The 26,308-nt window shown below is 43.5% G+C and overlaps 1 protein-coding gene across 1 annotated transcript in view; it reads right to left on the bottom strand.

Annotated features, from left to right (window-relative positions):
* The window catches only part of wscd2 (WSC domain containing 2), a 29,679-nt gene extending 15,545 nt beyond the window's left edge, over positions 1–14,134 (bottom strand). Inside the window, exon 1 of the mRNA XM_040195975.2 lies at positions 13,552–14,134. The gene's annotated coding sequence lies outside the window, so the exon portion shown is untranslated. The remainder of the gene's footprint in view (positions 1–13,551) is intronic.
* Positions 14,135–26,308: the final 12,174 nt, after the last annotated feature.

Here is a 26,308-nt window from a genome sequence, read left to right as displayed (position 1 = left end):
AGCTTCCTTTGGTTGTAAAGCAAAGTATCGGATTAATTGAAATGTGCACTTGACGACGGAGTGATTGACGGTGCAACGTTGCATCATCAGTACCTTCATTTCCCAGAGTCGGGCCTGCACATTCAACCTTCACATATTTCCCATTTCAAAACATTTAATGTAGTGCTAAAAACAGGCCTCAGATCAGGTGAGAAACAGACTGACAGACGAGAGGAAATGCAACAGACAGGAGGAGGAGGTGCAGAGGTCTTTCTGCCAAATCACACCGATTACTCAAGCGGAGCCGACATGAACTCGCTGACTGACCATTAATTCACATTCATACTAAATGAGCCAGCAAATATTTAATCAGAGCGGATTGCGGGGAGGAAACGTCAAAGTCAATCTTTGTCCAGCGGGCCGGCGGGCGGCTCAGCTTGTGCAGCAGGGTTGAGCAAGAAAGAGCCGCGGTCAACTTTGTGACACCTCTGGAGTTCAGAGACAGTTAAGCGTCAGCCAGCACGGACAAATGAGACGGCGTCTGAGCTTTAGTACAACTGCAGTACGACAAAGACATATTAAAAAAAAAGAACTTCTCACAGTGGGATTGTGCATTGTTGTTTTTGTAGTTTGAAGGAACTAAAACTGCCAAGAAAAGCTGTCAAAATAAAATTGATGCATATTTCTGTGTTGAACTCTGTGGAGCAAAGACATTTGCTAGTATGATATTTTGTTCCAATAGAAGCAGTTAAAACAGATGTAATACATTTCCATCGCCCACTTGCCAAGAAGCATTCTTTCGCTCCAGCGTGGGTGAGGTTTTCAGTACAAAACACGCCAGCTGAATTGAATTTGTTAAAGTTAGGAAAATATGGTGAACTGCACTGGTCCACAGTAAAATCAACACCGGCAGTCATTTATTGTGGGCTTCTAAAGGGAAGAATCCCACATTATTGTCACAGAAAGGGTCAGTGCTGCACCGGCAGTAATGGAAAAGGAAACCGTTCTCTCGTGTCCTTTTGTCCCAACTCAAACACGCTGTAAGTCCCATCCAGTCAAAGTATTGTACTGTAACATGCTTTTGGTTTCTGAGCAGCAGAAGGGTTAACGGTGTTGGCTGCCCCCCCCCTCCCCCAGGGTGTGTCTTTCTGCTTCCCTGGTGTGTTCGGCCTGCCAGTGCGCATTAGCCATGTTTGTCAAATCAAATCACACCAAAAATCGCATTCCTCCCCCGGTGATAACGGCCATGCTGGCTCACACAGACTTTTCCCCCAAATCCTGCTGCAAAGTTGCCTGGTGTCTCGTTGCAGTTCCAGTAGAAAACTCCGGACCGGAGGAAAGCAGCAGGGTTGTTGAGCATCCCTCCGAATGAGGACTCGTGATGTGTTCTGTGCATGACAATGAAACAAAAGAACGTGCCGCTCTGCGGAGCTTATGGGAGCTGCTGGCTCCGGTGTGCGCGACCCCTGACAACCGTGACTACCTCGACCAACCACACGGTCCCATTGCCAGAGCCGTGCTTTTGGCTTAGTGTTTGGAAAAAACGCGTGGTATTGGCTACAGGTTTTGCTTCCCATGTTCCTGTCAGACATTCTTGTTAAACCTGTGTTTGATCGCAGCGTGTGCTGGCATTAGTGATTGGATCAATGCCCAATATACGGGGCCACACAAAAGGAAGCTCGCCAGCAGTTCTTTGACAGGATCTCTGCGCAGTGAGAGATTATAGGAATAATGAAAGCAGTTTTTAAACTGACTTATGTTACTTTTTGTTCCTTATGGTAGTTTTTCTAAAACCAAAAAGATTAAAAAGGAAACATTTATACTGTAGAAGAGGACGCCTGGCTCTGCTTCACTTAAGCTAAAGTGCCACTTCACATACCCTGTCAGAACGTTCCCAATAACAGCGTTCCACTATATGCAGTCATTTATCAGTTGTCTGTCTGCAACTAAAACCTCTGTTTGAAATCAGTGTGGAGGTCTTTGAAATGTGGAACAAGTGTGAAATTAAAGTAGACAAATCAGTGCTGTAATGAGTGTTGACAAGCTGCGGATTGGTGGTTAGACATCCACTGGCCCTGCTTTCTTTTTATTAACCTTTTATTAATGGCCTGCCGAGAGGTTAATGAGACAAGATGTTGATAAATACGTTTGACATGCATTACCTGTGTGGTTCAATGTTATCAAATGAATTCATTGGTTATAGTTACATGATGTATAAATCACTTCCCCCAAATGAAAAGTGTGACAGTAGAAATGAATGCATAATTTGTAAAAATATTGAGATTTAAAATCCCAAACAAGGTTTGCAGTTTGGCTGGTTGGTTGTAAATCAATGTTTTTAATTGCTCCTGTAGCTGAGCTGATTGTTTCTTCAGGACGAGATGGGCATGTTTTATGTTTTAAGGACCCAGATGGTCATTTACACCCCTTTTCCACCCAAAATTATTGCATAAATTCAGTATGTTTAAAGAAAACACAACCTCTGAGGGCAATGGACTCTCTCCTTGCAAGTTGACAGGTTTGTCACATTCTATCTCACGGCTGCATTCGCTGATAAAGACCAATAACTGTTTTCATCAGCCGCTCGTGTCATTTGATTCAGGAATGAATGATGATTCTAGCGTTTCCCTCAGAAGACAAAGGCCAGGTTGCTAGTGGGTGGCTTGTAGTTCAGTGCGAACGGGGTGGTAGGGTTTATGTATTATTTATTTACACACACAGTATAGTCAGTTTAATATCTTGTTTGTTTTATTTGTGCAAAGTCTGAGTCGGGTCCCTGAAAAGAGCTTTTTCTCCAATGAGACTGATTGTGTTTAGCCCCGTTCGTTACAATCTCTAAAAGCCCCGAGCTTAATTAGAAATGCGAGTACATTTGGCATTATAGCGGTTGAACAGACCAACCACAGTTATGGGTTTTAAGTAGACCCTATAAAGCTTAAAATATAAGCCCATGATGGCAGGGAATAGGCTCTTTGTAATCCTGATAATACTCAATGGTCCATTAAGCTCAGTGGTGACCTTTTATTCTGAAAGAGAAGAGGTAAATTAAAGGGTCTAAAAATAATGTAATCCTGTTCTTTGACTGGTGCACAATAGAGTTAAGCTGCAACTGAGTGACTGATGATCATCATATCCAGCAGAACACGGTGATAAGAAACTGACGCAGTCAAAAAGAAAATGTGGCTGCAGGAATAATAGCGCCATTGTGATTGTGAACACAAAGCAGCTCAATTATAGGAATAAGATGAAAGACAAAAAACTGAACATGTCATTCGCACAAAATCAAGCTTAGCACTTATTATTCTACTTGTACTTGTTTGGTCTTTTTGGAAATATGAGGGAAAGAGACAATAAATAAACTGCTATTTTAGATGGTTGCAGGAAAGATGTATGATGACATGGATGTCTCACACAGATATACCCCAGATTACTGTTGTGCGTTTCAGGACCCCCCTTTCCCCTCAGTAGCCGCCACTCCCGGATCCCAGTTGGCCACACGGATGGACATTTGAGAAACAATCACTTGAATGGGTCCTCTCTAATGGCTTCATAAAAGAACTAATTATTCTGCAGCGGGGAGGCGCTGTCAATGGGAGATCAAATGATGTCTTCCACTATCCAACCTCAACAAAGCTCCTCTTTCAGGGCCTTACGGAATATCTGCAGCTCATTTTTTCAAAGAGGGAAAGAGCTTTCACCCCCTTTTTCTTCGTCCACCTTCACTAAGCACAGACGATCTCTCTGCTTTAATTAAAAGTGAATTCTCCCGGCTCAGTTCTGCAGCAAATCTCAGTCCGCTCTGCTTGAGTAGAGTTAAGGGGAGATTGAAGGGCCGGGGGGGAGGTGGAACTTACATGTTGTTCTACATGCAGCTAAGATATACAGTCAATCATTAAGTGAGAATTGGGTACTTTCCTTTTCCATGTTGAACAGTCAGAAAAGAGTGGGTGTGTTTTCCTGATGGTTTTATTTTTAAAAAGAACCTCCTGAAATATTTTAACAACGTGATTCTTTTTTCTGAGCTTAAAAAACTTGATTCTGTTAAATAAGAGGCCAGAAAAACATGACTTCAGTCTGTGAAAGAGGTTTCGTTGTGGGAGAACCAGGCGTAGCGGTTTCCACCCACCTCCAGCCTCTGCGCTAAACACGTCCTACTACTGAACAGACGGACACCAGATATCGGTCTCCTCGTGTCACTGGCTAAATTAAAGCGTAAAAATGTAAAATGGCATTAACTGATTTAAGGTCAGTGGAAATAATTTTACACCCTTTTGCTGATTTTGGCAAATGTGTTGGCAGGCAGTTGAGTTATTTACACATCTGGCATTTATTTGGAGTTGCTTTTTGGGGCATCTGGTGTACGTGAGTTTAATATTTCTTTCAAATTAGTTTTGGTCTTCACCCACTCATGACACAAACATCAATAAATGCAGCACTATGTTCACCAGCTAGTTGCAATTCATCATTCATTATTCCTAGCGACCCCTCTCACATCACACACAGACGTTTGACCCATTGGTGATATGAAATATTGATTAGTGCAGCTTTAAATCTTGCTGCCGCAAAGAGAGGTTTATCAAGAGGATGTCAGCAGCATGCAGGGGTTTCATAATCATATTGGGGTAGGAGGAGGAGGAGGAGGAGGAGGAGGTTGTTGACACTACATTCTTTCTGTAGCACACTCAGCTTCTCCTGCTGAGTAAGAGCAGAACAACGGAGCTGGCTGCTCAGGGGAGACGGGGCCTCTACGCATTCGAGCTCCCGTGTCAACGAGCTGACACTCTGCTGAAGTGTCCTTAAGCAAGAAGCGGAGTCCTCCAACGCTGTTGTTCTGAAGCTAGCTGAGAGGGGCAACGAAAAGAGCATTTTTTATTTGTTTTTAAAGAAATGTTACGAGTGACGGTTTAGTTTTAAATCACTTTGCCAAAGACACAGAGCGTTACAGTAAATGTGAGCTTTCCAAGCGCTGAAGAAATGAGACGGTGCCGTAGGGGGAGGATGGTTTTGTTTTACGGTATCATTATTGACACAATCTCACTTCCCCTTTGCTTCAGTCCTCCATTTCCTTTTAGAAATCCATAGTGCGCTCACCAGCTAAGCCTTCAAAGTTAAACCCATTTCCAAGGAGAAAAATAGTGGCTGAACGGCTTTTTTGGTTCATTGCATTTTTCAGTTCCATGTCCACAAATAAAAATGGCTCTGTTATGTTAAGTTTCACGTTGAGAGGAAGAGTCTGCAAAAAGAGGATTAGAGTTTTCTGAAGACATTGTCTGGAATGAAGGGCTGATCCTGCCTACAGCGCCACATGCTGGGATCCTTTCAGACGAGACAAGATCATGAAACTGCACGTTGCCGTCTCAGCATGACGCACAGAAAGGAAAACCGTCACTATGTGACTTTTGTGTGAAAATGAAATAAACTTTTCATGGGTCTTCAAGGGAGTGTACAGCCTCGTCCACGTAGATTCAAACAAATAGCATGAGCAACAACATCCCTCGTGACAAGACAAGACCTCCACGCTGGCCCTGTTTTCACCTCGTGTATCTGAGTGAGTCATCGTGACAAAACGTGCTCCTGGAGACACCCAAACTACCACTAAAGCTGTTGTCTGTCTGTGCACAGATTTTCTTCACAGAGATGGTATTATCAATAATAATTGTATTTATAGAGCAGTTTTGAAGGCACATAGAGCAGACCTGAGGGCCTGTTTGGACCCAACGGTGTGAAGAGCTCAGTTATTTACTTTGGTGCCAGATTGATCAGAGCTTTATACGTGATAAAAGCACTTTAAAATGTCTTCCAAAAGATGGAATCCAATAAAGTGAAGCCGAAAAAACGGTGTGATGTGTGAGAATTGCTTTGTTTTGGTCACTGGTCTAGCTGCAGGATTTTAAACAATTTCCGGGCTTGTCGGTTTGTTTGTTTAGGCAAGTGAACAAAGCAAACAGTAATCGGGGCGAGAGGACGTAAGGGCACGAATGTTTTCTCAGTGCTGCTGAAGAACAGAACTGATCTAATTTTGGAGATATTCCTCTGTTGATAAAACACTACTGTACTGTACAACTCTCTTCAAGTGTTGCTCCAGGCTCCAGTTGCTTTCCAGGATAACACCCCAATTTTGTATGGCTGACTTCATTTTGAGAGTGAGAGTTTGGCCCCGTCGCTCCCAAAATATAGTGGCTCTATTTGTTTTCAGATATTGTAGAAACCGTGAAAGATGGGGGGGTCACAAAACTCTTGAGTGACCACTTAAGGTCAAAATTAAGTTTGGTTTTCCTCGGTTTAGGGTCTGGTGGGGTCACATTGCAAGATGCTCTGTAGTTTAATCACAAAACATGCATCATATTGTCATTTGTATTTAAGTACAGTTATTAAGTAACGTGGCACGTGGTGATGTTCCACCATGGACTTATCTTGCACCAGACTGGAATGCAGATAACAAAAGGATGCGTTTCATAAACACTTGTTGCAAATGAGGAAGTGCATCTGTGCTATTTTAGATTCAGTGATATTTGGAAATAGTTGTACAACTACAGAGTTAAATGACCAATATTCTGAGCTGGTTTTCCCACCAGATTCTAATGATATAGTTGCACAAGCAAAAATCAACCAAAATAACAGAAAAAAGTTGCAATTATTTTCAGACTGCAGCCTCAACAGAAGTTGAGTTTAATGCAGCTTAAACACATGTTTTCAGTAATGACACAAATCAGTGTTTTCCCCCGCTGGCACTATATACTTTTTGTAATTAGTATGCAAGCTTTAGCTGCTTTCATCACCTACACACAACCCACAGCTGAACGAAAGCATTTGATGCACCTGCTTGTGAAGTTGTTCGAAGTCTGTTGGGCAAATGAACATTAAGTGAAATGGAGGAAGATGAAACGATGGAGGAAAGTAGAAAACTTAATAGCGAAAGAGCCAGATAAATTGCATTGAACATCATCAAAGAGTTATGCTGATCCATGCAATTCACATATTTGATTTTTCTTTTATTAAAAGCAGAATGAAAGGATGGCATGCGATCAGTCGGCTGCATTCTGGATGTTGTTGGCCACAAGCTATTGAGTTGTTTTTGACGAGCTCGTCAATGTGCACAGTCACGCAGGGCAGCACGCTGGGTGCTCTGGTCTGGATGCATTCATCTAAAGAACATGGAGTGTGTTTGCAGAAGGGCGCTCGCAACGCGCGTCCTGCAAAGTGTGTACTGAACCAAGGGCTTCATCGGCATCACGCAAATCAGCGTGTAAAGGTCGAGCAGCTCCAGAGGGCTGCTGTCAACATTTCCTCTTCAATTAAATATGAACATCGTTAGAAGCCTTGTTGCTCGCGCGTCCTATTTATAGTCAACCGTTGTTGTTTTTGTTGACAAGTTGTCATTACTTTGTCATTGCTCTGCATGAGATGACTGAGCAAATAAGCACATGTATTCTGAGTCGGACTAAAACTATGTGGGTTTAATGTGTTTCATCCAAGTCTCGAAGTGAACTGTTGCATGATTGCAGCTTGACTCTCTTAAGTTGAAATGTATACATATTGAAGTCTACAAATGAGGCTATAAATGTTTAAGTGTGTCTATACTAAATGGTTATCTACAGACATGTCCCCTGTATTTTTCTTCTTTGACCCATATTTTTCCACCTGTTTATCTCTAAAAAAAAAAGGTACATTGTGAAAACTATTGCTAATAATGTACTCACTGCAGGGTTTCAGAGAGACATTTTGGATCCTGATACTTTCTACTGTAACAATATTAATCATTTCAATCATTTTAAAGAATGTGAAAATGTTGTCATCAGTTACCACATGGGTGACTTCTGCAATGACGGAAAGGGTTTTGTGTGCGCATCTACACGGGTGAGCCTACAGCGTGTCTTTAAATGAGCCTTCATTTCATATATGTGTGTGTGTGTGTGTGTGTGTGTGTGTGTGTGTGTAGAAGTAAAAAGGGGCAAAGTGTCTGGGGATTCGGGCTTTTTGGCGGCGGCCTGCTTTGGGCAGCAGCACGGAGGAGCGAGCCTCAGTGCTGCTGCCTGTCCTGAGATGAATAAAATATGACGAGCATGCAGCTGGGTTTAAGCGTTGCCCTGATGCAACATAGACAACATCTCTGAAGCAACGGAAGAAAGACTGCACAGATACAGAAACAGACGTCTCTGAAATTACAAAGCGACAGCGGGACTGAAGAAAAACTTCAGTTCAACTTGAATGTGGTTGCTTTCACCTAAAGGGTCAGTTCAGTCGTGTCTAAAAAACATATTTTCTTACTTCCCCGTAGAGGCCTCTTGCCATGAAGATAGTTGTTTTATGTGCTCAGGTTTGGTCCATCATCCTCTAAAGCTGAAAGGGATTCTGTCTTTAGTGGAAAACACTTCCAAAGAAAATGTCCCTCAGTGAGGTCTGTGGATTTTCCCGAGTAACTGAGACATTTATTCAATTCTGTGAGCACCGCTAACAAAATTCCCCGCACCTCTATTACATTTGAATGGAGGCAGACGTTTGAGGGACGGAAACTGAAACCATCTGCGTGGAAGGATCCCAATAGCAGTAAGTGAATGAAATGACACGATAATCGCCTGACATGACCATCCTCCCTCCAAACTGTCAGCTGTAACACCTGAGCATCACGCACGCTACTTCCCACTAGAAGCCGTAACGATGAGGGAAGTAAAAAAACAAGCCTCCACTACTCCAAATCAAAGTGGCGTGAACACAAACTCCCAACTGGAAAGATTGATCTCGATCATCAACAATTCTAGTGCAGTTTTTCTTTCACAGATCCACAGCAGCCCCGTTGTTTTTCTATTCAACGGTGGTCTATTATTCTTGCTGGAGGGATGCTGGAGCCATTCCCGTGGTGCCGCAGCGGTGAGTCACACCGCAATAACGTCGGGAACCGCCACGTTCAAGGGTCCAGCACAGCGGGTTCCGCTGCCCCGGTTCCGCCAGGCCGCGTCGGTGTTGCCGTGGGTTACTGAGGAGAGAGCTGAAGCCCAGAGTCAGTGAGGCGCTGAGCTGGAGCTGAGTCATCCCACCCTCAAGCAACCCGAGGAAGACATCTGCACAGTCACACGGAGAGAGCCGAGGTGATGGGGGTTGACAAGGCGTGGCGGCTGAGCTCGTGGGTGACCAGGCGTGCTTCCTTCACCGCGCGAGATAGTCAACCTGGGCCGCCCCCTCCGACAGACGAAGGGAATTTGGTGCCGCAGAGAAGCTCAAGTGTGCGCTCTGCTTAACGCCAGATCAGAAAAGTAGCTGATAAGGGGATTGACTCAGACGCTCATCCCGCTTGCTGCTGGAAATTAATGGAACAACATTGTTAGGCTGAGTGTAAGAATAATAAGCCCTTACTTAAAGTGTGTATAAATAGACAACGCTTGGTTACTGCCGCGCATGTTTCACACGGAATCCCAGCAGATGCAATTACTGAGCGCAACGCGATCACGGTAATGTGCTGCCGCTTTGCCTTATATGACACATTCCAGGAACACAAGCAAAAGTAGTTTGTCTGTTTCAGAGCTTGAGGATGCTGTCATCCCATAATAATCACAGCGGCTGGGGGGGGGACAAGAGTGATGCACGTCTTCATTTGGCAGAGTCGCTCATTTCGCAGCAACCTGACAAATTCATCTGGCAAGTGTGAGGGCCCAATTAGGTCCGGGCGCACGGCGGATGGAGATCTGAAGCCACGGCTGACACTGACTGCACAGCTGACAGGACCAGAGGGGGCTGCACCCCTTCCAACTCTTCAACACCCGCCGGCTCTCCTTGCTGCTGTATCGCAGTGTTGTTAGGACGGGGCTTATGCACAATCTCTTGACATCCGCTTCTAAGCGAAAAGCCTGTCGAAATCTTCACTGTGCAGTGTGGATTTGGATGAGCGTGTTTTCACGGATCCACTAACATTGCTCAAGGTGATGGTCTGAAAGCCGAGAAAACACCGCAGGGCTGCTCACTGGTTTTAATGTTGACTTTATCGACCTATAGAGATTTTAAAAAGACTGTAAGCAGTCAAGTCCTTGACATTATTTGTGAACTGTATTCCTACTTTATTCAGCTTTCTTTTGACCTATTAGGAAATGCCCCTTTAAGAGAATCAATGGGCCTTTAGTTTGAGGTCCAAACAACACACAGGCAGCAGTGTGACTGCCAGGTCTCTGTTGGGGCAGCAGGTACAGAAAACAGAGGGCCGCACTTTAACGGCAACAAAAGCCTTTTTGTGAGGCGGGGATCGAGTTGAAGAAAGGACAAGGGGGTCTGCGACTCAAGGTGAGCAATTACAGTGGTGATGTGATAATCTCAACGACTGGCACTGTCTCAAGGTCGGCCACGGACAACCGAGAATGTGGACTTTATTTTCAGCATCTCTCTCTCTCTCTCTCTCTCTCTCTCGCTTCAGTAGCGGACGTTCAGGCAGTAAGTCATGAGGTTTTTCTAAATTGAATAATTTTACTTGGGGCGGCACGGTGGCGTGGTGGTTAGCACTGTCGCCTCACAGCAAGAAGGTCCTGGGTTCGATTCTGCCCAGTGGCCTTTCTGTGTGGAGTCTGCATGTTCTCCCCGTGTCTGCGTGGGTTCTCTCCGGGTTCTCCGGCTTCCTCCCACAGTCCAAAGACATGCTCTGGGGATCAGGTTAATTGGGGACTTTAAATTGCCCGTAGGTATGTGAGTGTGAATGGTTGTGTGTCTCTGTGTAGCCCTGCGATTGGCTGGCGACCAGTACAGGATGTACCCTGTCTATCGCCCGAAGTTGGCTGGGATGGACTCCAGCCCCCCCGCGACCCTGTGTGCAGGATAAGCGGTTTGACGATGGATGGATGGATGGATAATTTTACTGCAAATCATATTCAAATCATAAGTTTGCAAACAAACATGCTTTTGTTTGATCAAAGTAGTTTGTATTACATAAATGGACTGAATCAAGACTGCTAGTAGTTCTCAAACTTAAGGGAGTTGGAAGTTTGAAGATCACAACCTGCACCCGGACTCAACCGCAACATTACACACACACACACACACACACACACACACGCACACATGCACACGCAGACACACACACACACACATGCACACACACACACACACACACACACACACCATTTAAGCCCTCATATAAGCCTTGGTTTGCTTAATCAACAGTCGTGTCCTCAGCAGGGCGCCTGTCTGAGAGGAAAGTCTGAACAGCAGGTCTGAGTTGAATAACATAATTGGCTGTTTAGGTTGTCAGACACTGTGTTGCGTCTGGATTCTGGGTGTCTGCGAGTTGATATCCGTCAATGAAGCCATAGATATCTGTTCAAGTTTAGCCTTCAGTTCCGTCTCCAGCACAGTATTTCCTCACCAACTGTCTGGGCAGTGATTATCTGGATCCGTCTTCCGGGAGAGGTGCTGAAAATAATCTGATAAGCTGAAAATCGGGCTAAAATGCGCATGCAACTAGTCTGACCTCAGATCTGTCTGAGCGCAACGCGGTTTTAAAGATTATCCTCATTAAAAAATTCATCTTTTCTTTCAAGGAAGAACAAAATCATTTATTTCAAGCCTTGGAGTTCCACCCCAGTAAAACTAGAATGTGAAGCCGCTGAGTGTGAAGCGACTGGTCTGTTTTTGAACTTTAGACTCTAAAAACAGTCTGGAGGTTTGAGCCAGTCTTCGGAGATGACAGCAGAGTGTTTAACACTAAGCTATTTTTGTAGGCGCTCTAATGAGGATCTTGACATTCCTTCTTAATGGTGATATATCGGGAACAAGTAGACAACTCAACCTACACACAGCTCACACTGCGCCAGTGCTTGCCTGTACTGTTGGCTAACACGGGCTCGCAAACTGTGAGGTCCCCGTCAGTTCCTCTGGCGATCTTCAAAGCCTGCAGGTCATTGGCTGTGATCCATGACTCCTCCCCGAAAGGTCGCCAGGAGGATGACGAGATAAGCTCGGAAGGAATTCAAGGCCTTCGGGTTCCGCTGCCGTTACACAAGGAGCTTCCTATCTGAGCCACTTGAAATTCAACACACTTTATTTGGAGATTAAATCTTCTCGGGCCGATAGATGCAAGTGATTGCAGGCCCTGATTGTTTCCCTAAAGCAACAGCAGAAGTAGGAACAACACCTTCTCGTACGTACAAATACGCCTCTCAGTTGTTGGAATATCCCACTGACGTCTGTTCACTCGAGCCCCGGGGGACTGAGCTTACGGGACAGCTCAGCTGCTGCTGGCAACAAAGAAACTTGTTATAAATGAGCGTCCACATATTTCCGCCAAGTGCCGCTGAAACCGCATCATGTGGTCGGACAGAGACTCACGAAATTGAAAGGTTAAATTAGAATCAGAGCTTAGATTTTGATTTCACAGTGGCGTTCGCAATATCGATCGGTTCTGCTTGGTCTAGATTTAGGAGTTATGAACTGAGGTTATGGCCGCGCTGCCATAACGACAGACGGGTCACAGTCTTTGCTTTCTATTTACTTTCATGCCACGTGCTGAAATAGCAGCAGCACGAGCAATTAGGGCCCTTCACGAATTGATTTTAGCACAGTGATCAATCTCAACAACCATTATGTTCTTCTTCTTCCACTTCACACTGGGCGGCTGGTTCAATACAATGATCTACAGCCCACACTGGTCATCAGAAACAAGGGGGGGGGGCTTCTGAATTTACATAATTTACTTAAATGCATTAAGGCAAATGCTTGTAAAGCTGAGGATAAATATGGTTATTTGCTTTATCAAATTGATCTGCATAGTTACATATTCTTTGTCTTTTAACCCTTTTTTGATTTACAATTTACGAAAGAGAAAAGCAGCTTTCCTAAAATCTGTAATGATTGGAACCTGTAAAAAAGAAAATGCAATAAAAACAAAAGTCAAACTCGGTCAAACAGAAGTCAACTCCTGTTCATTAATAAACAACTAGACAACGATGATGCTTGAATCAAAGAAAATACCAATTAGTTATTTAAACTATAGACACAAATGATGGGTGGAGATGCCAGTTTATGATCTACAGCTGTGTAGTGGCTTCACACTTTGGGGAGAAAGAGGAAGTCGTCCAGACTGTGAGCCAGCGACCAACGCTGCACCTGCTTCGACCGAATGCACCGAAAACCCCGCGTGATGCGACAGGCACCTTCACGTCCGTCACACTCGCAGCATGCAAATATCTGAGAAATATCCACACAAACCTCTGTGAGCCAAATGAGCTAGCCCAATAAACTGAATGACGTGTTTGGCTGTGTAGTGTACGGGCAGGTCAGACCTCCAGCCCTCAGGTGTGTGGAACTATGGAGCGTGTGGCCTTTCTAACTGTTCAGGCTGGTTTTTAACTATTTTCCTGAAGGATTCCAAAGGCCAGGGATCATGTGAAAACAGTCACAGTACTACGACTTGTTTTGGATAACTGGTTTATTGGCATTGTGGGATTTGATTACCAGTAAACCAGCAGTTATCATACCAGTGATACCAGGTAGAGACTTCTGTAACACCACTATGGACACATTTCACGGGACTCCTTTACATGTAATATTCCCTTCTGGGTTCTCAACACATTCAATATGTGCAGTGCTTCACCTTACCTTAAACAAGAGGCGACGGGAGGCTTCGGCAGATGGTTTGATGCAGTTCACAAGACGCAACTCAGCTGAGGATCCCACACGCAGTGACATGATGTTCCAGCCGCACCGCGCTCTCTGGTCACCTGCTCGCCCCGCGCGAACCTTTCCGCAGGTAACCACGCTCCGTTCGCCGGTCTAATTGGCTCGTGTCGCGTTGTGTCAGCAGCGCGCTCCGCGGAGCCGCAGATAAAAAACTGCTGCACGCTCGTATCTTCCAGCCGGAGACGGAGGCAACGCGGCGTAAACGGCCGTGACGTTCTCCGCGCTCCCCGGTGAGAAGGGCCGGCCGGCTTCTCGTTGCCCTCGCTGGCAGTCAGCTGGTTGACCAGTAAAAAGGGGATTGATTGATGCGGGCGGAGGGCCCGACCCGTCTCCTCCCGCGTCGAACCGTCCGGTGTGGAGAGCGAGGCTGTGTGGCGGCGCGGCGCACCGTGCGTCCTGCGCTCCCGCACGGACCAACAGCACTGCCTGCTGCACTTAAAGAGACACGGCAGAGCCCGCGGAGGCGCGCTTTGCTTCCAGGGCAACGCGCAAGAGGTTTGACGAGGTGAAACACATCCCTGCTTAAAGGGGGGGCGGGGGGGAGGTCCGAAGCCAAATGAGACGTGTGAGAGGACAGGATCAGATTTGCGCACGCGAGCGTATGGCCGGATGGCACCTCGCCTGTCGAGCTCTCAGCTTTCTCGTTGTCTTTAAAGTACAAATGTTTCCAAAGCATTCAGGTAGTGTTGATTTGGAGAGGGAATTTGAACCAATATCCCACAGACTATACGTGGCTGTGTGCAACGTGCTGAGTGCAATGTTATTGGAATGGCGGTATTAATAGCAGTAGGCTCCGGGTTAGTTTAGAGCCCCTCGACCCCGTTATGGAGAACAGACACGCTGTCAGTGAACCTCCAACAGTTCGTCTAATAAAGCAGCACTAAAAAGGACATTAATCTCTAGAATTGCACAAACAATATACAAGTTATAGTTTTTATTTTAATTCAATTTCCATGATTGTCTTTTCGAATTTGTCTTTTGAGTGACCTTACATAACACTCGCTATTGGTGAGACATGGTGCCTCCCTCTAAGTACCCTTGTACCAAAGAAAATGATGCAATGTCCAACATGCTGAAAAAATGTATACTTGCTGGTGCCATTTTTTTTTTGCCCCATGCAGCACATCGTCAACCAAAATCACATCCGATCAAATACTGGTCAACATGTGAAGTGTGTGTGTTCATATAGATGACTGTACAGAGCTGTGAGAGAATTCCACTGAGGTGAATAGGCCTACATTTGATAAATAACACCCTTTTTCTGCCTCTCTTGGTTTGTATATGATTAACCCTGAGAAGGTCATTTCATTTTTTCTGCTTGCCCTGCATTTTGATTTTAATCCCGATTTCTGCTTCGCCCGTCTCAAACCCCAGATGTTCGGCTGCTGTGTGTTTCCCTGCTGCATGCTGTTCGCGGTGATCATCCGTTCCGTCTAACTGCAAATCTCCTTGTGTGTAAACTGTGCACTTCAATCAGTTTTATCGCTCTGCCCCTGTCAGTCTCGGCTGTTAAATCAATTGCTTAGAGCAACAGCAGCGCACAGATCTTTTAAAGGGCATGTACACATACAGACATTCTCATGCAAGCAGAACAGACCGTGTGCGGGGAGGGGAGAGCCTCCGATGCACCTGGCTGGTGTGTATTTTGGTATTTTACTGAAAGATTTTGTTTTAATGAGAGAGTGTTGCGGGTTTGACTCATCTGTGAGGTATAGCCACTTACTTCCTTCTATCTCCATCACCTGCAGTCTGAATAGTCACTGGGTTATTGCGAGCTTAACGCTGGTGTGGCCTTAAGGGACGCTGTGTTGACACCACACAGGATGACTCTGCATATTTCAGCAGCATCAACTCATGGGTTGGTTGCTGTCTGTGCTTTCTATCCCCCGTAGACCCTGTCAACCACCATTATTCTCCTCTAAACGGTGACTCAGCAACGGCCTCCAACTTAGAGGGACACTCTAGAAATCCCCAGTGAGCAGCAGTGATATTACTCATGCTGAATCAGGCAGACAAGACGGGACAGCGAGTCCCATAAACTCTGATGAGAGGAAGTCAAATTAAACTGAAAAGTGTTGCAGATGGATGCAAAACATCGCTTCCGTTTTATTTTGTGTTTCTTTACAAGGATATAAACACACATGGATACATTAATGGTCGGAAACGAGTAAATCACATGATGCAAGAGATCAATCCAGGCGAGCTAACTCTCATTTATCTGCATCACGAGACAGCAGTTGCTCCACTGTGTGTATCGTGTGTTGGTCTGTGCATGACCACCACTGGATCATCTGCCCTTCAGGTGCACAGGAGAGAAGTAGATAGACCACAATGGGCTCATTGTGTAAAATCCCCGCTCTCCCTTTGGGATTTGTAGGAAGGGGTATAAAAAAAGAGAATGAGTGTTCCTTCATTTTCAGAATGTGACCGGTTAAACGCTGCTCCTGGTGCGCTCGTTTCATGTAACGCGGGACAACGGGATGGTGTGAGCACAGTCAGCACACAGTCTAAAAATATAATTTGTGAAAAAAGAGGCTACAAGCGTATTTCTTCCTCTTTCAGATTTGAACATATAGTGCAGCACCCTGTTTCTAAAGGAAAAGACAAGAGACCAAAGTCTGTCAAGGATAATTTTATGCATATCATGTCACCTGTTTGTTTTCACCTGTTGTTTTACCCAAGAGACCGATCTTGCTTTTGTGCCATAAACAGAAGCCACCGAGAAATCCACTACAGCAACAGTATACGAATAACTACGTATATGCAATATCTAAGAAGAAATTGTGCTCTGGCGCCTGTTTTTGAAGTGCTGGAGCGGTTGTTATTTGTCACATGAGAACTGCAGACAAGTGTCAGTGTTGCCTCCTGCACATCAGGAACAATGAAACACCAGCTCTGTTACTCAGCTCATTTGCAAGACAGCGAAGTAGACATTGGTTATGCATTTAAATTTCTTATGCCTGTAACAGAGAGGCACGAGCAGGGCGAGGATGTGGTTGTGGCTTTTTCTCCACATCTAAACTATAGGTCCTCTGATAGCAACACTTGGAATAATCTGATAACTGTTTTTATCTACTTTCCTCAGTTGAGCAATGACCTATTTGACTAAAGTATATTTCCTAAACCTAAATATTTAAAGTAGATTGATGAAAAACAGCTAATACTAAAAGTTTGAAACAGCGATTGAAAAGTGAATGTGAAATGGCCTGAAACTTGCAGTATTTCTAAAGAGCATCAGGAGTCAACTCCACTGTTTGGAAAAGGAAGTATGATTGTGAAGAAGTCCCTGAGAAAATGACCCCACTCCTCAATAATGCTAAAATATCTATTCAGCTACGACTTTGGAGGCCTGTATCCACATAGATGGAAACAGCTATTCAGCCTCAAACAACAAACGCGATTCAGATTTCCTCTCTTTTGTTTTCCACTGGGAAACAGCTGCCACTTTCTCTCGTCGCCCTGCTGACAATCACGTGTCATGTTTATCGATCTGCGGAGTGATTTTTTATCTGTCTGATGCCATTGGATCAATGGGACTGATAAGTAGTTCTAAATTGGATCAATGGTGAAACATCCTACGTCTCTTTTAATTGAAAGACGGCCTCCACTCATCCTCAAACCAATCTTAATCGTTTTTTAACTGAGGAGAAACCTCAACTGTCCTGGAATATTTGTTATTGATTTGACACAAGAATAACACCATTGATAAGTGTAGTTGCAGCGCACTCCGTTTGACTTTAAAGCCAATGAACACTTTTGCTTTGAGTGTATTCAAATTGTTGCATACGTTTTCTTTTACTATTTTAAGGCATATGTCTGGAAGAACTAAGCTCTTGCTGCTCAGAAACGGCCTTCTAAATTCCACCATAGCGATGCTCACACGCGCACACGCTCATGCACATGGTGTGTGTGGTTGAACTCTTACTTCGGTATCGACCCCCGCGGAGTGAAGACACACATAGAACAATACACTGATGAGCAACTGGTAGCATTATAATTCCAAAATTTCTTCCCGTTCTCTCGTGACTGCCGTCTGCTAATAGTGTCATAGTTTCACTCTGAAGAAATGGCTTTCACCACGTCAGCCAGACACACTTCCTCTTCCTGTTTATCAAACACTGCAGTGAACCCACAAAACACTCTAAGGCACATAATAGTTGTCATGTTATGAGGTGTGTAGCAATTTGCATCCTGATTTATCCGCCCTCACTAAACATCCCTGTCATTTCAAATCCTCAGATTGGGATTCAAAGAGTTTGTTTTTCTTCCCCGTTCAGAAGGAAGTGAACCTTCCTTCCTTCTTGGGGAACATGTTTGTTTTTAACACTCACCTTGATATAACATATGCAGCACTGACAGGAACTGATTACGGCTCTGTGAGTCAGCCTGCGGCGGCAGCACGGCGTGCTCTGTTGTTTTATAATAAATGGTGATGAAATGCCCTCCGATAGAAACAACATCGTAGACACGGGGGAAAAAGAAAAAACAAGTCCTCGCCGGTCACCTCTTTCATAAAGGATCACATGTAGCAGGAGGTAGTAGTCCTCTATTAAACCTGGTGATGGCTGCTGGAATTAATAATGCAGTAATCTCTCTGAACTTACTACAAAAAAAGCGATCCCACAGTATTTAAAGGGCACGCTGAATTAATTAGAAATATGAATTAATGATGAGATTATCCTGAACATTCAACTTAAATCCTTGCAGTTGCACTCCGGCAATCAAGGACAAATTACTCTCTACTGTAGATTTTACCCACCAAAAAACCCCCAGCTCTGCTTGGAAGACCTGTGGCAGTGAAGGCAGTGAAATCCAGCATGCACTGTAATTGCTATTCAGGGAGCGTCTCAATGTCGCCGCTGCAGCCGGGGGTAGTATTACCGGAGACCTACATCTTTCAGTCACCATCAAAAAAATAATAATTCTTTGCCGAATTTCCTTTGAACTGTTTGACACTCTGCTTGCCGTATGTTATTAAACAGCGCTGACGTGGGATGTTTAGATCAGTGCGTTGGCTTCCTGCGTCACACAGAGTGCTTCATCTTCTGCACAATCACACTTTTGGTGCAGATCTGCTTATTTAATAAATGTTCTAATGTTGCGTTTGTTTGTTTTTTAAAAGCAGGGTATGCAGCTATTGATATCAGCTACTTTCCTCAACCACTATGACAGGCTTCCTTCTGTTTAAATACCCAAAGCATTCACGACTAGGAAGGAGCCGCAGACAAAGATGTGATGCTTTCAAGTGGCTTTGTTGCACTCCCTTATAACTCAAAGCCCCCCCTCTGTTTTCTGCACTGACTCCTGTCGTGTATTATTAATGACTGCAGTCTCTATGATGAGTGATGACACCGACAAACAAGAGTTGTAGAGAACTGTGTGCATTTATGACTGAAAGAGAGATAAGCGGGGAGATTTCATTCCGTTCATCTCTTCTAGAAAACATTACAGCTGTAAAACTGGAGGCTCACAAATCTGTACAAATATGTTTTGAGTTTATTCAGCAAGGAGTTTTACTGAGAGCAATATGCTCTCTTCTTTTGGAGAAATGCTTTGATTAAATTCACACTGTTACACCTGTAAACTCAGACGGCTCCCTATTTGTATTTCAGTTATTCATTTTAAACATCTAGTTTAGCACTAGATCAAATGTATTGAATGAAAAGATACTGACATTTAAAATATTCTCTTAAGTTGTTTAAGTCACTTAAGTAAGCACCTTATTAGAAGATTCTAATGACGTCATGTCTTATGAAAAACTACCGTTAATTACGATGATGCTTCCTCATCCCAAACCACTTTATTGACTTTAACCTTAGCGTTAATTTGCCAATCCCTGACCAACAGCGCGTTAACCTACTTTACAGAGAAGGATTCTCTTTCTGTGCTCATTGAGGTGTTGGTTTGTTTTGTGAAACAAAAACTAATTTGGAGTTTGCTTCTCTTTGGGAAATTGCAGGGTGCCAAACTGTGAAGTCAGTCCAAGAAGACCAGCCTGTTAATTATTATTATTATACCTCACTACAAGTCATTCATACACCAGCATGCTCAAACACACGACAAAAACAGTAACGGTGTGTGTGCGCTTGTTTTGAGCACCCACTTTACAGTTTCTAATGGCGGCTGTTGTTCAGTTGGGAAAATGTATAGATTTCTAAGCAGCTGTCAGACGGCAGCTCCATTGTGTCACCATCATCCGTTCTGAGTGTGCCCAGGAGAGTTGACCCACTTCAGGTTGCAATTCTTCCCAATGACATCCTCCTTCCCTTCTCCACATGTCACCATAAATAAAGTCTGTTTAGATGGCAGAGGTTTTTTTTGTCTGTCCATGTTGGCTGTGTACCGCAACAAAAATTGATCCGACAGGATTGTCAGGAGTCACGTTGTTTGATTGAAGCACATCCCTGGCTGGTAATCTATTACCAGAGTCCAACTAAAATCAAATGCGTTTTTTTCATCTGGCCTGTGACTCACAAAATGTATATTTCATTTTTTGGTGATTTAATCGTTTCATTTTGAGCAATCAAATCGTGCTCAAAGCAGTGACCTTCTCTCCAGGGCGGAGGCAACAGTCAGCTGAGCTAAGAGCAGCATTGAAACAACAAGACGTGTTAGCTTTCTCAGTGAGGTTTTCACACAGAACGCAGAACCACAAAGGCACATCTTGCTCTGCACCCCGGCTTGTTGAATAGGCAATCAAACAATATTCACAGGGGACCTTTTTTCTTCACTTTGAAGGTCAAATAGCTAATTAGCCACTCAGCTGCAGCTCTTTAAATACTATGTTGATGTTCCTACAGATGTCACGTGGTCTTCCAGATGTTGGTGGCATTACTCTTCAATAACACCGACAGCACATTGTGTGCCCTTGAAGTTTGTACAAATAATTGTACCAATGGGGGTTTTGTTAGACATATCTTTCCTGGTTAAACTCATAATGAGAAACAGAAGTATTTTTTTTTGGAGAAATTATTAAAAAATAAATTTGAGGAAGACGCGCTGCCTCTGCATAGCGAGTGCATTGTTAGTCTGAGAAACATTCAACGTTATTTTTTAAGGAAGCCGGCAGATACCTTCAATGATTGAGCGTGTAATAATTCCAAGGACATAAGAATAAAACAAGAAAAATGTGACAATTTTAAAATATCAACGTTGATGCATTCTCAGGTTAATTTCCACCAATAACACAGAATGATCACGGCAGCAACATACAACTACTTATTGAAGCAGGGTGTGTGACGATACGCAATTGATTCAAAAGCGGAGATTACCTGAAGCTCATGGCACCATGTTCACTGGGATTTGAGGCAGAGCAAATTGAGTTGTGTATTTGTGTGCGGATAAATGTCCTTTTGCATCAGAAGTTAGGAGGATAATCTCTACAAAATGAAACAAAAGATAATCTTAGTACGTATAATGTGGAAATCCACTTGTACTGATATCTGATGTCAGTCATCCAGCACAAGCATATCTATGATTGAGAGAGACAGAACTGTAATAACAACAATGGATGAGCTTAACTGATCTGCCTGGGTATATTTGAAGGAGAAAGATCCAGATGAATTGAACTAGGATTGTATTTTACAATAAAAACACTCAGTTGAATGAAGGCACACACAACAGCATCCTCGAGTCAGAAGGGGAGCAAATGTTGAAAGCCGTGCAGTAGCTTCATCAACCTCAAAACCAAATTTAATTCCCTGCCAGCTTCATAAAAGCAGTCTATACACATTGACATGTCCGTGCAAACGCATTAGGTTTGCGTGGTAGAAGCAGTCTAGCACAGAGAAAAGATGTTCGCTTCATTGTGGAGATTCACAAAAGAAATTGAAAATACACCACAAATTTGGGGAGATAAAAGAGACCTTTCTTACACTCATGCCAAAACAGACAACATCTATTCCAGCCTCATCATGAATCCAATTGGATTCTTCACGGGAAGATCCTTTGAATCCTTTGGGCGCTGCTGTTTCGTCACGCAATCCGCAATACAGAGCAACATAACTTCCCCGCTGTTCGCTCAGGGCTGTGGAGTAAAAGAACATTCAAAGGGATCTGCTCATGCCTCCGACATCTACCAAAAAAAGCCCATTCTAACACCAACACAAAAAGGATGTAAGAGTGAAACATTGTGAATGGAAGAACTTTTTTCCACATATTCCTATCAAATATTACAGAAAACACAACCTTACAAATGAGGGAAATCTTGCTGATCTACCAGTTAGTTAAACTCGGTGGAAGTGAAAATAAATTGCCAGAAAGCAACAATAACGTGCAGAAGAACAGTGAATTTCCATTAGCCTACAACGGCAGTTCATTTTTGGGAGGCAGGCCAACTAAAGCCGTGAGTTGTGGCCTCATTACCAGCAGGAGGTGAGCGCTATTTAGGGACAGACTTCTTACGTATGCACATACTAAATAGACTGAAAGAAAGCTCCCCCAGAAACCCTGATTAACAAAGGCAACTAAGCAGGAGCACATTGAAGCGTATGAGCCTCCAAAGCTCTTATCTGCATGTGAATAGTTGGCAAGATACACTCATTAGCATTTTGATGACTTGAAATGGAAAGCATAAGTAAACAAATATGCTTCTTCATGCATGCATTAGGTGAAGACTGCCGTGTTAAACTTTTAAACAGGTTGAGCACACGGTATGCGTTTAATTAATTCAATAGCGCAGGGATTCATGTCACCAGCAGTTAACGTCCTCGACAACTGCAAATAAAAACCTTTGAACCTTTGATTTACGTGTGTCTCTATGCTGATTGCATCCACTCAACGCGGGTACCTGCCACCTCGCACAGCTCAGAGGAGTTGGTTCTGCCTGCAGACTGTGCAGTTAAATGCAAACAAACCACATGAACCACAGAAGAGAGCAAAAGTATGATGACCGCTGCAGCGCATTGATGCAGAAATGTGTTGTGACACACAGTGACAATGTGCTTTATGCAAGTCGGTGTGAACATGCTTCAGAGAAGTGAACTCCTACACTGTAACAAATTGCTGTAAATTTACGGTGCATTTCTAACGATATCTTACAGTATGTCATAATAACTGTAACATACAGTTAAATTTCCATCCCCTTCTTGTAAATTAACGGCCAATGTCATGAATAAACAGTTAAGCTGTCAATTTACAATAATAGCAGACTACCATAATTCAACTGCATGTTACATATATTTTATGAAGTGGTGGAAATACACATACAAGTGCAGTGAATCACAATCCATCTACATCTGTTGTAGGTTAATGAATGGAATCCCATGTCAGCCACTGAAAAACAGGTCCTGTAAGTCACCATAATGAGATGGTATCTCATGAGATACGATGATGACTTTGACTTACAGGACATTACTATACATGCAGCTGTCACTTTTATCCAAACGCCCATGGTTTGACATAATTGTATGTGGAGTTTTTGGGGGTTAGGTGTCTTGCTCAATGACACTTCAACTTGGCATAAGGAGCAGCCAGGATTCAAACCGCCGACCTTGCAATGCACAGCACACCCTCCCTATCCCTTGCGCCGCCTTCGCTGTCATTTCAGTGGCCGAATGTAAACATTATAAATATTTGTATTATTCAAAGTGTTCATTGCCTAATAGTCATTTGAGTGTTAATCGTGACCGACTGCTCCTGAACGTGACGTCAGACGCGTAATCTCAGTTCATACAGAACACCTGAGCAGTTCAACATCGGAGGAGTTTCTCATTGCCTCGTCTCTCCAAGTAACGTTGGTAAGTGTTATTTGCCTAGCATGATTAACATTCTCTTTCATTCTCTTTCCTTACATCTTGTTGTCTTCCTCATCTTTGTAATTTTAATATTTTACCATTGACAGTGTTTCTAAATATTTTATTTTGGTTTGTTTTACAGAGGCACTGGATTAAGGGCGGCAGCCGTTTGCTGCGGTCAATTTAAAGTGTTCCATCGCGTATTGTTGAAGTTAGTTTACCTTGTTCCTAATAATTTTATGATTCATTTTTTGATTATTGTATACATTATTATATTTTATGTTTTGTTCTTGGTTACAAATATCTAACATTTTTGTCTTAAAGGCATCTAATAAACTCCAACCACTATGACCGAAATTAGTTTGGTTGTCTTTCTTTAATTTGTGGGGAATTAAATGGAAAAGTATACGGTTATAAGTAAACGGTAACATTCTGGTATTTATAACACATAAACAGTAATCGTATGGTAACAAACTGTAATCCAATATACGACAACATACCATATATTACGGTAGGGCACTGTAAATAATACAGTAAGTTACTAGCGTTGACTGCCAGTAAATTGCAGTTAATTCACAGTAAAATTGGTTCAAGTTTACGGTAACATACAGTAATCCATTTTACGGTAACATGTGTACAACACCGCACTGAAACACGATGTAGCGTCGAGCTGACTGTGTCGAAAAACATACATGATGCTCAATCGTCATCCAGTTAGTTTGAATCTGATATCCGTCACAGACATGTGTTGTGCGATTACAGATTCCAAATTATATGCATTTGTTATGTCACTCTCCCTATGCATGTGTTGGTATCAGACCTTCTCTTTCGTTGACACAGATGGGCCCACGTGCACTATTAATGCATTTAGTGCATGTGAGCGTGCCCCCGCCGCTTAGCTCACGGCTGCTGCTCTGCCTCGATGTCTCACGGTGGATGAAGCTGACAAAGCCAGTCTGACTGCATTGGCCCCGTCAGCACAGCCCCCCCCCCCCCCCCCCCCTCTTATTTACCCTCAGGTGAACACTGTTAACAGTGTTGTTCTGTTGCCGTTGTCGGTACTGTTAGTGATGCTAGGTGTGAGCCGCTGGCAGAGCAGTTTCCATGTCGAGAGTAGTTGTGAGGCAAACCAAAATGCCCTGGGTTTCGCATTTAGCACGTCCCTCTCCCAGGACGGACAGAAGGGCTAAAGATGCAACGCTTACAGAAGGAGCAACAGAACTGAGTTGCAAAAAATTAATTGAACGGTTCGTGTAGAGTGGTAAGACGAAGAAAGTTTCCTTTGTTAATTCCCTTGGGGAAATCCTCCTCTGCGTTTAACCCGTCCCACACAGAGGGAGCAGCGTGCCGCCGCAAAGGCCCCCGGGGAGCAGTTAAAGGTCCCGTGTCTCGCTCAGGGACTGCGAGACACGGGACGCGCCCTCTCTACTCCATGCACCATGGTGGCAGATTAATGATGGATAATGACTACCGGTAATGACATCAGCGGCGGACATAATAGAATGATAATGATGCTAAAAGCATTGATGGAGTCAGTAATAGAAATAGAAATGTGCCTGATAATAATAATAATAGAGAGTAGCAGGTGTCACCTGCTGCACCCATGGACACCTGCAGGGCAAGAAAAGCTCTAGAGAGAGAGAGAAACCTCAAATCATCACAGGGTTTCTTCACAGGCAGCACGGCATTTGTTTGTGCTCTTTTCCAAAATGATGCTTTATGTATGTGGAGCAGCGATGATCAGTGGATCTCTTGGATCACAGCACAATTGGCCTCTATTCGAGGTAAGGTCAGGCGAGATCTAAAACAGCTCCAACGTGCAGCTGTTGGTTTAACTCGTTGTCTGACACGCGCAGACGTCCTCGCTACAGTGAACCATCATTCAGGCTCACAAACACGTATAATTATTTATTTACTTCCCTTCCAGCTGATTTATCAACAAGAACTCCCGGCGCTAATTTAGTGGCCGTCCAATCCGTCACGAGGGAAGCAGGAAGTATGGATTAACGTACAGTCCTGCTCGGGGCTCCACGACAAGCGCTCTAATTAACTTCCAGAGCTCTTAGAGCCCTGCGTTGAGATTCGTCTCTCACACTCATATTTTCCCTCCAGCTCTGCAGCGTTTGACCACACTGAGACAGCAGATGTGATTCGGTCCCCGGTGCAGACATCAATTCTTAAAAGTATATGGACTATAATGGTGCTGGTAGGCAGTTTACTGTATTAAATATATACTTCCATAGTGCATGAAAATGTCTAAACTTGTCAAGAGTAATTGCTGGTAGCATATATTAACATTCAATCCATTATCAAAAAAGGACAGCAGCAATAAATCATACAGTAAGAATAAGTGTTTTCTTTATTATCTCATGCATGGGGACATCAGTACACTGACAAAGAAGAATATCATGGGCAACATTGTTCAGTTCATTGTGAACATTTGAATGTATTACACTAGAACACATTTGAGTGCTTGATTTCTTCTGCTAAAAATGTTTTCTGAGAAAATCATTAAACATTTTGTTAAATTAGACAATAAAAATACATTAGGTGCTGAAATAGTAACATTAACAGCATTAACAATAATACAATGAGAGAAATTGTTATTTTTCTGCAAAAATAAAAAGGTGAATGCTAAATGAAAAATATCAATATTCAGAGACTACATGTGTTTTACAGCACTTAGGTTATTTGATCATTTTATAACATTATTAAAAAAGGCTCTGCTGCTGATTTTGTTGTGTACTTTTAAATTACAATTAAATACCCATCAGTAGAAGAGGGATAGACACATTAAGGCAATAGGAGTCTGCAATATAGGCCATTGAGAGATTTAAAAACAAGTAAAGGATATTTAAAATACACATTTTGTTACATGCAACATAAGAGTACTACAAATAAATCAGTGTTAGTGTCTGTTTTGCATTTCTTTGCTGCAATGC

This window comes from Gasterosteus aculeatus, chromosome 13, assembly GCF_964276395.1.
Source record: "Gasterosteus aculeatus chromosome 13, fGasAcu3.hap1.1, whole genome shotgun sequence".
NCBI lineage: Eukaryota > Metazoa > Chordata > Actinopteri > Perciformes > Gasterosteidae > Gasterosteus > Gasterosteus aculeatus.
This window is presented reverse-complemented; position numbering and strand designations above follow the sequence as displayed.